This window comes from Lotus japonicus, chromosome 1 (assembly GCF_012489685.1).
Source record: "Lotus japonicus ecotype B-129 chromosome 1, LjGifu_v1.2".
Taxonomy (NCBI): domain Eukaryota; kingdom Viridiplantae; phylum Streptophyta; class Magnoliopsida; order Fabales; family Fabaceae; genus Lotus; species Lotus japonicus.
The window spans coordinates 56422870-56437765 of NC_080041.1; the positions used below are offsets into that span (position 1 = coordinate 56422870).

The 14896-nt window shown below is 42.7% G+C and overlaps 1 pseudogene; it reads right to left on the reverse strand.

The window, feature by feature from the left end:
* Window positions 1–302: 302 nt before the first annotated feature.
* Window positions 303–11052, reverse strand: LOC130739517 (argininosuccinate synthase, chloroplastic-like; annotated as a pseudogene).
* Window positions 11053–14896: the final 3844 nt, after the last annotated feature.

Consider the following 14896-nt stretch of genomic DNA (forward strand, 5'->3'; position numbering starts at 1 on the left):
AGAAACTCTGACTTCCGATTAGGGTTTTGGCTATGGCTAGGTCTGCGTCACTGTTTAACAAAAGTTGTGATCTTTGCTATGAAGAAATGATAAGTTTTTAAAATTAGAACTGAAAACTGTACAAAAAAACTTCAAACATAAATATTGAGTATGAATTTATTGAGTTGAAATGTTTGAATTTTGTGCTCACATAAGTTACACCATTAATGAAAACAGTTTTATTCAGATTTCTGAATTGAATCCCCAACAATATTCCACTTATTGGAAGACCATAAAGCTTGAAAAATCAAAGTGCATGGAAAGCATAGTCTAAAACAAAGCACATAATGAAACCAAGCACCATCTAGAGGCCTTGTTGCATCAGTGCTCTAATCCTCATTGGAAGACCATAAAGCTTGATAAAGCCAACAACATCAGCATGATTGTATAAATCCCCAGTATCAAATGAAGAAATGTCTTCTCTGTAAAGACTGTAAGGGCTCTTCCTACCAGTCACAGCAGCAGAACCTTTGTACAGCTTCAAAGTCACTGAGCCTGTTGTGGTTTCGGTGATCTTCTGCATGAAGCCGTCGAAGGACTCACGGAGTGGATCGAACCACCTCCTAGCATACACTAACTCTGCATATTTGAGGGCCAATGTTTCTTTCAGCTGAAGTGTTTCTCTGTCAAGTGTTAAGCACTCCAAGTCCCTCACTGCATTGAAGAGGATGGTGCCACCAGGGGTTTCATAAACTCCACGGATCTTCATGCATACAATCCTGTCTTCAACAAGGTCGACTCGGCCGATTCTGTGCTTTCCAGCAATCTCATTCAGCTTGGCAACCAAGTTTCCTGGTGAAAGCTTCTTCCCGTTCACCGATACAGGAACACCATTCTCTATCCCGATTTCCACGTATCTGCAACACGTTCAAAATAGCTAAAGTGTGTGAGCAATTTGGGAAACTACGTGCATGTTTGTAAATTCTTCTACAATTGATTTTATTAGAAAATTCGATCATGGGGAAAAGCTAATTTGCTGGGTCTTCTAATACATCGCCCTTCAGTAGCACAAATTGGAAATATAAGAGAAACAGTTAATATGTCATATATCCAATCAATTGTTTTGGAGCTATAGTACATAAGCAAACATAGATGAAACTGAAGATTTTCATTTTTAGCAATTTCTCATATTACAGCATCAGAATGAGGTTTCACATTACAGTTTGGTACTTCATGTGTCTAGATTCGGGACTCAATTACAAGTTTTTCCATCTTTTAGAAGAAATAACTAAATGAACACTGAAAAGGCATACATGAATCATTAATAAGAGTAATATCCAATCTTGGAATGAAGATGCCTATGAGAACATTTGCAAAAATTGGAAAAAAAAATGTTCTTCTCTATTGAAACCCCAATGACTTGATATGATCCAATTAAAAACTTTGAGCAGATCATGAAAATTTCCCCAAAAGTTTTCAAAGTGCTCTTAGACTACAAAAGAAGCCATGAGACAAATCATAAAAATATAGTTAACTTCAACTAGAATGAGCATAACAAGAAATACTTACCTCATGGGTTATGTGCCAAAGGTTCCTGTCCCTGCTGTATATGGATTTCTTGGTTACAGGAATAGGTACATTATGCTTCTTAGCATACTCTATAGCATATTCTCTCCCTGTAATATCCCACTCCCTCCATGGAGCCACAACATTTAACTTGGGATTCAGAGCAAAGAAAGAGAGCTCAAACCGAACCTGAATAACCATGAGTAAATAAATCAGAAAAAAATAATTGACATGATGAAATGTTATCAGTTGATAATGAAGTACATGCCTGATCATTTCCTTTCCATGTACAACCATGGGAAACAACATCAGCTCCAACTTCTTTGGCAATATCCACCATGGCCTATCAATTCAGTAGGTATCAATATATGTTCAAAAAAACAAAAAAACATATATATATATATATATATATATATATATATATATATATATATATATATATATATATATATATATATATATACCTGATCATTATCATTCAAAACGCAACCAAAAAATTGGAAGATTTCTAAGGGGTAATAAAGCTGCTACTAACTTAGATGGAAGACAAGAACATCAAACTTAAGCACAAGTGTACCTTTGCAATCACAGGGCGGGCTATTGCCGTTCCAAGCAAGTATTTCCTCTCATAAAGTGCACCAGCACGCAGGCAAGGGAATACATAGTCTCTAACAAATTCCTCCTTCAAATCCTTCACAACTAAGTGGGAGGCTCCACTAGCTTTGGCCTTCTCTTCTAAACCTTCCAATTCTTGTGCACCCTATGGAATTAAGTATTTGTTACCATACATGCATCATATAAAAATGGTGTAAAGCAAGTTTCCCCAGTCAAAATTTTACAATCTTTAAACATCTATGCCAATAACACAATTTACCAAACAGTAATCTTGATTACAGAAAGTGAAGTTTACAAGATATAACATACTTGGCCAAGATCAGCAGTGAAGCAAACAACATCACAACCGTAGTTTTCTCTGCAAGGCCAAAATCATCAAATAAGCAATATGTAACACCCCGATTTCGGTGGCGTCACTTTAGTAACCAAAAGTAAACTTAATGCGGAAAAACGTGAAATATTTTTTTTCGATAATAACTAAGACAAGACTGAATTAAATAAAACCCAAAAGCGAAAAGTAATAGAATTAATATACAATATATATAAACAGCCCCCGCTGTAAGTAGCAACCTCGTCACGAGTAACCTCCAGTGACGGAAAGAAAAGTGCAACGCCCGTAGGCAATATATACAAACCAAATGAAAAGGGTGAAGTGCCCGCAACACCATCCCTCAAAACTGAGAATCAGCTGACCCAATGGCCTGAAAATAAGACCTCCTAAGTCCAACCAACTCTCTGTGATTCCCGTAAGGAAACCACACAAAAAGCTATAGGCGGATCTACCCTGTCCCCTAAGTAACAAATGAAGCAAGACTGTCAGAGCTAAAACTCTACTCCTACACTAATCCTAACTCGAGGAGCTCATACCAACACTCAAAACTATGTGCTAGCATGATCGTCGTCTGAATCAGAATCCAGAACGACCAAGTCTACCAGCCCTATCCGTCCTCCCCTCGCAACCGCAGTGCGCTCCGATGCTGGACTCATGGGCTTAGGGCCCGAACCCTGATCATCAATGATCGCAACAGAGGGTGCACTAGACCCTGCCGAAGGCACTCCCACTGGAATCTCCTCTGAGGGATCCTCCTCCTCTGAAGATGACGGTGGCGGCGGTGCTCCTCCAAGACCTGGTCCACAGTGAACGCCCGGTGGCAAGTTGAAGCTGATAGAGCATCTCCTCAACACTCCCGACCTCAAGAGTCCTCCACTATCCACGTGGTCCTCCATGATACGCCCCGAATACGTCGCTCGGGGGCTCGCGGGGTCAACCACCCACGACCCGGGGTCGTCCTGATCGATCATCTCATATCTGATCCCCCCCGAAGGGTGGACCATGGTGAACCAATCCGCAATACTCATCTGACAAAAGGCGTTGTCCGCCAAAACACACACAGAAGACGCGAGGGTCAACTCTAAAGAACTATGTAGATAATAAACCCAATAGGTACAAGTAATAGATAGCCACTTAGGCTTATAGCTAGAGATGTCATTCCTAGGGTTGCATGTTCCACAATAACATAAACGCAATAATAGCAATTAGCATGTTCCAAATAGGTTTAACAATTACCAATCACACTCAACAACTAAATTAGTATGCATGTTGCATGATATGTATGCAGGTTAACCCAGTCAACCAATATGCAATCCGGAACGGATGGACATCAACGGATCAGCCCTAGCACCAGCCACGGTGGGACCATTTCGGCCCGCGTGCCTCTTACTCCAACGACAGCGGTAGTCAGATCAGCCGTAACCCGTAGGTCTGCCATTTCGGTCTGCTACAAGAGACGTTTACAAACGCTCTTTCACGGAAATCCGGGTCTTATGACCATTTTGGAATCCGACGAGGTCCAGAGTACGTCCTGTGTTAATACCCCATTAATGTTGCATGAATGCAGGATGATTAGTCAACCAACGTCTCCGATCTCACTCGACACATCGCCACGTGTTCTAGGTAAATTAAAGTTTCTAAAAGCTTACCCTAAGGTAAAGTCGATTCTGCGACAAAAGACACACTTCACGCCAACACATAACCGACGATGATCTCCAAATCATCCGACTCATCTAAATCCGATGGTCACAACTGCTCAGCGAGCACAGAGTATCATACTCTCGGAAACTAACGGTTTCCCGGACTTATCCCCAGGATAGCCCAACAACATCGCTGCTCCAACAGCACAACAACCAACGCTGCTCCAACAGCACAACAACAAACGCTGCTCCAACAGCACATCAACAACAGACTCAACACTTGGATCCGACGACACTTCTCGTTTTCCAAAACTATGATTTGCATCCAAAGCCTCATTTCGAGATTTATACCATTACTTAAAGATTTAGAGGTTGTTTAATGTCTTATGAGTTTTCTTTACAAAATAATTATCCCTTTAGTCTTATCGCAAATCCTATAAGTTCTCGGGATCTTCGAATCCCCAAATGACTCCAGAGAATGTCTCGATCCATAAACCCTATACAAGGCCCGAATCTCATTCGTCCTATCAAACTTTCTCAAAACTCTCAAAATAAAATCGGCATGACCTGCCCGCTATTCTCACCATTCAGAATCTCAGATTTCCAGTGTAAAGCATATTTAAATCATCACAATCAACAACATGTCATATATCAAGAAATCTCAACATTAACACTTAGCACTTAGCATATAAAGCATGCACCACACATCCTAGATTACCCACATAGCACATAGCATGTAAGTCAATCTCAAAAACATTCAGTAGATGAATCATCTACATTGTCAGCCGAAGCCTCAGAAAACATTTTCCAATCACACACAATCCAGTGCATAAATAGTAAACAATGTCGAAACATCGACCCTAAGCATTAACCAGAGATTCAGTGAGAAGCCCTCACCTGAAAGTTCTCCAGAATGATCAACTAGTGCTTCCTCGCACTCAAAGCCTTGTTCCTCAGGGAATTCCTCAAAATCACCTTTAGAGCAAAACCACAGAAATACTATCAGAATCTATCGGAAACTAAACTATCAATACTTACTAAGGTTACACGAAGCAATACATACTCCGAGGTACGATAATCTAGCGCGAAAGGACAAGTTTTCGGAAAAGGAAATTTTCCTCCTCCCCCCCTAATAGGGCTCGGCCACTTTGGTTAATTGTGGGGTTCGATTTTTCTTCGATCAAACTTGGTTCCTATGCTTTCATAAGCCGTAACTAAGGGTATTCTGAACTCGGAAAAATTATCGGATCAAAAACTGTCGCAGGGGTATTTTGGTCATGATTTTTAACTTAGAAATTTCAAAACTGAAATCCCAAAAACCAAATTTTGCAGGGACGTTACTAACGACGTTTATGACAACTAATCCTACTAGCACTAAGCTAAGGCGATAGTTTTCAGCCTAAAGGTTGAAGCTTTACACCAAAAACTCCAAAAATGGGTATTTTAGGCTCAAATTGATTCCGGCGGAATTCCGGCGACATAACGGAAAATCTAACCCGGCAGAAGTGATCTTGGGCGCATAAGGAAGAGGTTTAGAATCAGAAATGAAAGATTCAGGATAGTTTTGCAAAAACCCATAAACTATCCGCTCAGAAAACTCTACAGAAAAGCTATGGAAAAAGCGATCAGAGGTAAGGATTAGCGACTATACCTCGAAACCTTGAAGCAGCAACTGATTAATCAACGATCAAGCAAGGATTGAACAAAATCTTCTTCTCCTTCTTCCTTGGTGAACTCGCGGCTTTGAGAGAGAAAATGGAGGAAAATTTGAGTTTTTCTTCCTTTCTTTGCTATATATAAAGGTTGGAAATTCGCGGGAAAATGAAAGTTTCGCGAATCTGATTTTTCCGGCGTCATTCTCCGTGAATTAATAGATATGTTTTGGCAAAAGAATTCCAAAACTATAAAGAGGTCTCCTTGTATTTTTGGCAACTAATGCATAGTCGGTATAAAACTATTTTACCCGATAAGTTGCTTTTTGCATCGGATGTCGGAATGGAAAACTTCCTTCTGAAGAAAGATTGAAATCATCAAGAGAAATGGGTGTACGCGTGTAGAATATTCATTTGAAGCTCTGAATAGATAAAGTCTTCATTGTCGAGAAATTCTAGGGTTTTGAAATACCAGGGATTCGGTTTCGGCAAACTTCCGATGATTGGAATCGGACGTTCGTAGATCCTAGAGTTTCGCCTCAAAACGATTTTGATATATGGAAAAAGAGAAGTTCTAACATTTCTCTGAAGATTTTTGGAATTAACTGCCATCGTGCCTAAAAGTGAAAATTAGCTATATACTAGGGTTTCTGACCTAGGTTTAAGCGTGTAACGATCGTGCTATAACTTTTATCGATCATAATGCAATCCTTGAACTTTTCCTGAACTTTCCCCTTCATAAATATATTTCATTTAATAAACTTTCGTTCAGGTTTCCCTTCACATTACATCAACCCTAATCGTGAATAAGAAGTTTATTCACTTAGCATGAACTTAAAAACTCGGGCCTTACATTACTACCCTCCAAAAAGAAAGTTTCGACCTCGAAACTTAAGGGTTAGTAAAAAGTTCTGGATACTGTTCTTGAATCTTCTCCTTCAGCTCCCATGTCGCATCACCAGTGTCTTTATTCCAAATGACCTTCACTAACTCGATCTCTTTCCCTCTCAACTGTTTCATCCTGGTGTCACCAATGCTAATTGGCGGTGTCTCGAAAGACAGATCATCCTTCAACTCAATATCATCCAGCTCGATAACATGTGTCGGATCCGCAATATATTTCCTCAGTTGTGACACGTGGAATACATCATGAATATTTGATAGAAATGGAGGTAGTGCAATCTGATATGCGACTGGTCCAATTCGACGAGTGATCTGATACGGTCCAATGAACTTGGGCGTAAGCTTCTTTGACTTGATTGCTCGGCCAACACCCGTCGTCTGAGTAACTCTCAGAAATACATGATCTCCTTCTTCGAACTCCAGAGTTCTGCGCCTCTGATCTGCATAACTCTTCTGTCTACTCTGAGAAGTCCTCATCTTCTCTCTGATCTGCTTGATCTTCTCAGTGGTCTGTTGCAGAAGTTCCGGTCCTACCAACAGATTTTCTCCGTTTTGGTACCAACACAAAGGTGTTCTACACTTGCGGCCATACAAAGCCTCATACGGTGCCATACCAATGCTCGTATGAAAACTGTTGTTGTATGTGAACTCAATCAACGGTAACAAGGTATCCCAACTGCCCTTGTTGTCTAATACGCAAGCGCGTAGCAATCTCCAACGACTGGATTGTCCTCTCAGTCTGTCCATCAGTCTGCGGATGATAAGCAGAACTTAGTCTCAGCCTTGTTCCCAAAGCCTCTTGAAGAGCTCCCCAAAAATGTGATGTAAACTTCGGGTCTCGATCGGATACAATACTTGTCGGTACTCCGTGAAGTCGTACAATCTCCGCTATATATATCTCTGATAGTTTCTCCACGTTGTACGTAGTCCTCACAGGTACGAAATGAGCCGACTTAGTCAGTCGATCCACGATTACCCAAATAGAATCGTATCCCTTCTGAGTTCTTGGCAAAGCCACGACGAAATCCATCGATATGCTATCCCATTTCCATTCTGGCACATCCAAGCTTTGTAGCATACCTGAAGACTTCTGATGCTCCACCTTCGCCTTCTGACATGTCAGACATGCAGCTACATACTCAGCCACTTGTCTTTTCATTCCTGGCCACCAAAAATTCACCTTCAAGTCCTGGTACATCTTCTTCATTCCAGGATGAATGCTTAACTTGCTCTTGTGACCTTCATCCATAATCAATCTTCTCAAGTCAGGGTTGTTAGGCACACAAACCCTATCCTTGCACCGTAGGATATTGTCACTTCCCACCTTGAATTCTGGGTCCTTACCTTGACTTACCAAATTTCTTTTCCCGAGCAGAAACTCATCTTGTAACTGTTGGTCTCGGATTTCTTCCATCAACCCATTGGTAATTCTGATCATCCCGAACTTCAGTTCTCCCTCGGATAATTTCACATCCAAGCTCAAATCTCGAAATTGCTCTAACAGCTGCAGCTCCTTCACCATCATCGACGAGATGTGCATCTTCCTGCTCAAGGCATCAGCAACTACGTTCGCCTTTCCAGGATCATATTGCAGAGTGAACTCGTAATCTTTGAGAAATTCCATCCACTGACGCTGTCTCATGTTCAGCTCCTTCTGCTCAAACAGGTACTTCAAGCTCTTATGATCACTGAATATGGTGAAATTGCATCCATATAAGTGATGTCTCCAAATCTTCAGTGCAAATACGATCGCAGCTAGTTCCAAGTCATGAGTTGGATAATTTTTCTCATGCACCTTCAGTTGTCTTGAAGCATAAGCAACGACCTTCCGATGTTGCATCAGCACACATCCCAAACCTTGATGCGAAGCATCACAGTATACTTCATAAGGTTCCTCCGGTTGCGGTAAGACGAGTACAGTTGACGTCGTCAACCGTTCCTTCATCGTCTGAAAACTAGTTTCGCACGCTTCAGTCCATGCAAAAGGTTGGTCCTTCCTCGTCAGTTGAGTCAACGGTCCAACAATCTTCGCGAAATTCTCGATAAAGCGACGATAGTATCCCGCCAAACCGACAAAACTTCTGATCTCCGTCACTGTCTTCGGCCGTTCCCACGACAATACGGTCTCTACCTTTGCTGGATCCACAGTTATCCCCTCCTTAGAGATCACATGGCCTAAGAATTTTACCTCCTTGAGCCAAAATTCGCACTTAGAAGGATTGGCATACAACTCCTTCTCCCTCAGCACTTGTAAAACTTGTCGCAAGTGCTCCTCATGGTCTTCAGCATTCTTTGAATAGATCAGAATATCGTCGATAAACACCACGACGAATCGATCCAAAAATGTATGGAAGGTCATATTCATGTAAGCCATGAATATTGCTGGTGCATTCGTCACCCCAAATGGCATCACTAAGTACTCATAGTGTCCATAACGGGTTCTGAATGCCGTCTTCTGGATGTCCTCGGTCTTGACCCTGATTTGATGATAACCCGACTTCAGGTCGATCTTCGAGAATATTGTAGCTCCTCGCAGTTGATCCATCAAATCATCAATCCTAGGTAACGGATACCTATTCTTGACGGTTACTTTGTTCAGTTGTCGGTAGTCGACACATAATCTCGACTTCCCGTCCTTTTTCTTCACCAATAAGACTGGCGCTCCCCAAGGTGAAACGCTTGGTCGTATAAATCCCTTCGACAGAAGATCCTCGAGTTGGGACTTCAGTTCCACTAGCTCCGCAGGTGCCATACGATATGGTGCAATCGAAATCGGCCCTGTTCCCGGTACGATGTCTATCGCAAACTCAATGTCGCGTACAGGCGACAATCCAGGTACATCGCCAGGAAAAACATTCGTGAATTCTTTCACCACTGGAATACTGCCCACTTCCGGGTTCCCTTTGCTCTCCAAGCTCAGCAAAACAGAATACTCCTGAGATCCCTCGTTCAAAGCGACGCTGATGTGATTGGCGGATAGATACTCGAAAAGATCCGAATCAGGGAAGACCACTCTCTTTCGGTTGCAGTCCAAAAGACAATGATAGCGGGACAACCAATCCATTCCTAGGATAACATCTAGGTTCTTAAGAGTTAGGCATACTAGGTTAGCATGGTAGATCCTATTGTTGTATGTTATCGGACAATACATGCATGCTGAATTAGCAAGTAGAGTCTTGGCATGAGTAGTAACTATCAAATCGAAGCTCAAAGCAGTAATAGGAAGTCTTAATCTGATTGCACACTCTCTAGAGATAAAAGAATGCGTTGCACCGGAATCAAAAAGTACGGATAGAAGATTACCGTCAATCCCGCAGTCGCCTCTAATCAGTCCATCGACTCCCTCAGCATCCTCACCATCCATGGTGTAGACTCTCGCCTTCGCAGCAGGACGCTTCCCTCGAGCTGTGTTGACGGTTGGTTCCGCCTTTGGTACCTTACACTGTGCCGCAGTATGCCCCAGTTTATTACAGTTGTAACATTGAGGCCTCGTGTCGGGACAATCACGAGCATAATGCCCTGACTTCCCACACTTGAAGCAAATCAGTTCCCGGTTCTGAGTCTGACCTCCTGAACCACCAGCAGCACCCACCATGGGCCTGTAAGATCCCGAAGCAAACCCTCTACCAGCAGGACGCTGATACGGCCTCCTGTTCTGAAACCTCCCCCTGTTCTGAATATTCTGGGAGCCCGACCTCATCGGCCCTCCAGTTCCAGCCCGGTTCAACCTCCGGTTCTTCATCAGCTCCACTTCAGTGGCTTTCTCCACCAATGATTGGAATCGCATGATTCCCAGTGGCCTCACTGAGTCCTCAATATCCGGCCTCAGTCCATTCACGAAGCGCTTGCACATGTAGCGCTCGTCAACATGATCATTAAAGAATTGGAAATGCTTCGCCAAAGACTCCAGCTTCGAAGCAAATTCCGGTACAGACATACCTCCCTGACGGAGTGTCAGAAACTGCGCCTCCCTCTCATCCCGGGCACTTGTCAGAAAATACTTTTCCAAGAATGCGGTCCGGAACGAGTTCCAGTTAATTTCTTCATGGTTGGCTTCCATGATTCCTCTGGTGCCCTTCCACCAGTACTCAGCATCTCCTAGCAGAAGATAAGTCGCCATGCCCACCTTGGCACCCTCAACAGTTTGCAGTACGCCGAATATCTTCTCTATCTCCTGAATCCAGAGATCTGCTTTGTCTGGATCAGTACCACCAGAGAACTTAGGTGGGTTTTGCCTCCTGAAGTCATTGAGGCCTTTGTTCTGATCGAGAGTTACCTCTCTTTGACGTTGATATTGTTCACGTGCCTCCTCAGCAGCACGTCTCATCGCATTATCGTTTGCTTGCGTTGTCATAGCTTGGGCCATAGTGGCCATCATCTCAGCTAGTTGATTGGTATTCACCATGTTCTGTTAAAGGAAGCAAACAGTCAGTACTCATCATAAGATAGCATCTAGCATCACTATACAATATGATTAAGCAATAACTTCAATCAATTCTAAGCGAAAAATCGCTTGCAGACAATCAATTTTCACTCTTTGCAGAGTCACACAACCTAGCACAGAAGACCTATTCCCCAACAACTCCCGAAAGACTCGACCGTGCTCTGATACCACAATGTAACACCCCGATTTCGGTGGCGTCACTTTAGTAACCAAAAGTAAACTTAATGCGGAAAAACGTGAAATATTTTTTTTCGATAATAACTAAGACAAGACTGAATTAAATAAAACCCAAAAGCGAAAAGCAATAGAATTAATATACAATATATATAAACAGCCCCCGCTGTAAGTAGCAACCTCGTCACGAGTAACCTCCAGTGACGGAAAGAAAAGTGCAACGCCCGTAGGCAATATATACAAACCAAATGAAAAGGGTGAAGTGCCCGCAACACCATCCCTCAAAACTGAGAATCAGCTGACCCAATGGCCTGAAAATAAGACCTCCTAAGTCCAACCAACTCTCTGTGATTCCCGTAAGGAAACCACACAAAAAGCTATAGGCGGATCTACCCTGTCCCCTAAGTAACAAATGAAGCAAGACTGTCAGAGCTAAAGCTCTACTCCTACACTAATCCTAACTCGAGGAGCTCATACCAACACTCAAAACTATGTGCTAGCATGATCGTCGTCTGAATCAGAATCCAGAACGACCAAGTCTACCAGCCCTATCCGTCCTCCCCTCGCAACCGCAGTGCGCTCCGATGCTGGACTCACGGGCTTAGGGCCCGAACCCTGATCATCAATGATCGCAACAGAGGGTGCACTAGACCCTGCCGAAGGCACTCCCACTGGAATCTCCTCTGAGGGATCCTCCTCCTCTGAAGATGACGGTGGCGGCGGTGCTCCTCCAAGACCTGGTCCACAGTGAACGCCCGGTGGCAAGTTGAAGCTGATAGAGCATCTCCTCAACACTCCCGACCTCAAGAGTCCTCCACTATCCACGTGGTCCTCCATGATACGCCCCGAATACGTCGCTCGGTGGCTCGCGGGGTCAACAACCCACGACCCGGGGTCGTCCTGATCGATCATCTCATATCTGATCCCCCCCCGAAGGGTGGACCATGGTGAACCAATCCGCAATACTCATCTGACAAAAGGCGTTGTCCGCCAAAACACACACAGAAGACGCGAGGGTCAACTCTAAAGAACTATGTAGATAATAAACCCAATAGGTACAAGTAATAGATAGCCACTTAGGCTTATAGCTAGAGATGTCATTCCTAGGGTTGCATGTTCCACAATAACATAAACGCAATAATAGCAATTAGCATGTTCCAAATAGGTTTAACAATTACCAATCACACTCAACAACTAAATTAGTATGCATGTTGCATGATATGTATGCAGGTTAACCCAGTCAACCAATATGCAATCCGGAATGGATGGACATCAACGGATCAGCCCTAGCACCAGCCACGGTGGGACCATTTCGGCCCGCGTGCCTCTTACTCCAACGACAGCGGTAGTCAGATCAGCCGTAACCCGTAGGTCTGCCATTTCGGTCTGCTACAAGAGACGTTTACAAACGCTCTTTCACGGAAATCCGGGTCTTATGACCATTTTGGAATCCGACGAGGTCCAGAGTACGTCCTGTGTTAATACCCCATTAATGTTGCATGAATGCAGGATGATTAGTCAACCAACGTCTCCGATCTCACTCGACACGTCGCCACGTGTTCTAGGTAAATTAAAGTTTCTAAAAGCTTACCCTAAGGTAAAGTCGATTCTGCGACAAAAGACACACTTCACGCCAACACATAACCCACGATGATCTCCAAATCATCCGACTCATCTCAATCCGATGGTCACAACTGCTCAGCGAGCACAGAGTATCATACTCTCGGAAACTAACGGTTTCCCGGACTTATCCCCAGGATAGCCCAACAACATCGCTGCTCCAACAGCACAACAACCAACGCTGCTCCAACAGCACAACAACAAACGCTGCTCCAACAGCACATCAACAACAGACTCAACACTTGGATCCGACGACACTTCTCGTTTTCCAAAACTATGATTTGCATCCAAAGCCTCATTTCGAGATTTATACCATTACTTAAAGATTTAGAGGTTGTTTAATGTCTTATGAGTTTTCTTTACAAAATAATTATCCCTTTAGTCTTATCGCAAATCCTATAAGTTCTCGGGATCTTCGAATCCCCAAATGACTCCAGAGAATGTCTCGATCCATAAACCCTATACAAGGCCCGAATCTCATTCGTCCTATCAAACTTTCTCAAAACTCTCAAAATAAAATCGGCATGACCTGCCCGCTATTCTCACCATTCAGAATCTCAGATTTCCAGTGTAAAGCATATTTAAATCATCACAATCAACAACATGTCATATATCAAGAAATCTCAACATTAACACTTAACACATAGCATATAAAGCATGCACCACACATCCTAGATTACCCACATAGCACATAGCATGTAAGTCAATCTCAAAAACATTCAGTAGATGAATCATCTACATTGTCAGCCGAAGCCTCAGAAAACATTTTCCAATCACACACAATCCAGTGCATAAACAGTAAACAATGTCGAAACATCGACCCTAAGCATTAAATAGAGATTCAGTGAGAAGCCCTCACCTGAAAGTTCTCCAGAATGATCAACTAGTGCTTCCTCGCACTCAAAGCCTTGTTCCTCAGGGAATTCCTCAAAATCACCTTTAGAGCAAAACCACAGAAATACTATCAGAATCTATCGGAAACTAAACTATCAATACTTACTAAGGTTACACGAAGCAATACATACTCCGAGGTACGATAATCTAGCGCGAAAGGACAAGTTTTCGGAAAAGGAAATTTTCCTCCTCCCCCCCTAATAGGGCTCGGCCACTTTGGTTAATTGTGGGGTTCGATTTTTCTTCGATCAAACTTGGTTCCTATGCTTTCATAAGCCGTAACTAAGGGTATTCTGAACTCGGAAAAATTATCGGATCAAAAACTGTCGCAGGGGTATTTTGGTCATGATTTTTAACTTAGAAATTTCAAAACTGAAATCCCAAAAACCAAATTTTGCAGGGACGTTACTAACGACGTTTATGACAACTAATCCTACTAGCACTAAGCTAAGGCGATAGTTTTCAGCCTAAAGGTTGAAGCTTTACACCAAAAACTCCAAAAATGGGTATTTTAGGCTCAAATTGATTCCGGCGGAATTCCGGCGACATAACGGAAAATCTAACCCGGCAGAAGTGATCTTGGGCGCATAAGGAAGAGGTTTAGAATCAGAAATGAAAGATTCAGGATAGTTTTGCAAAAACCCATAAACTATCCGCTCAGAAAACTCTACAGAAAAGCTATGGAAAAAGCGATCAGAGGTAAGGATTAGCGACTATACCTCGAAACCTTGAAGCAGCAACTGATTAATCAACGATCAAGCAAGGATTGAACAAAATCTTCTTCTCCTTCTTCCTGGGTGAACTCGCGGCTTTGAGAGAGAAAATGGAGGAAAATTTGAGTTTTTCTTCCTTTCTTTGCTATATATAAAGGTTGGAAATTCGCGGGAAAATGAAAGTTTCGCGAATCTGATTTTTCCGGCGTCATTCTCCGTGAATTAATAGATATGTTTTGGCAAAAGAATTCCAAAACTATAAAGAGGTCTCCTTGTATTTTTGGCAACTAATGCATAGTCGGTATAAAACTATTTTACCCGATAAGTTGCTTTTTGCATCGGATGTCGGAATGGAAAACTTCCTT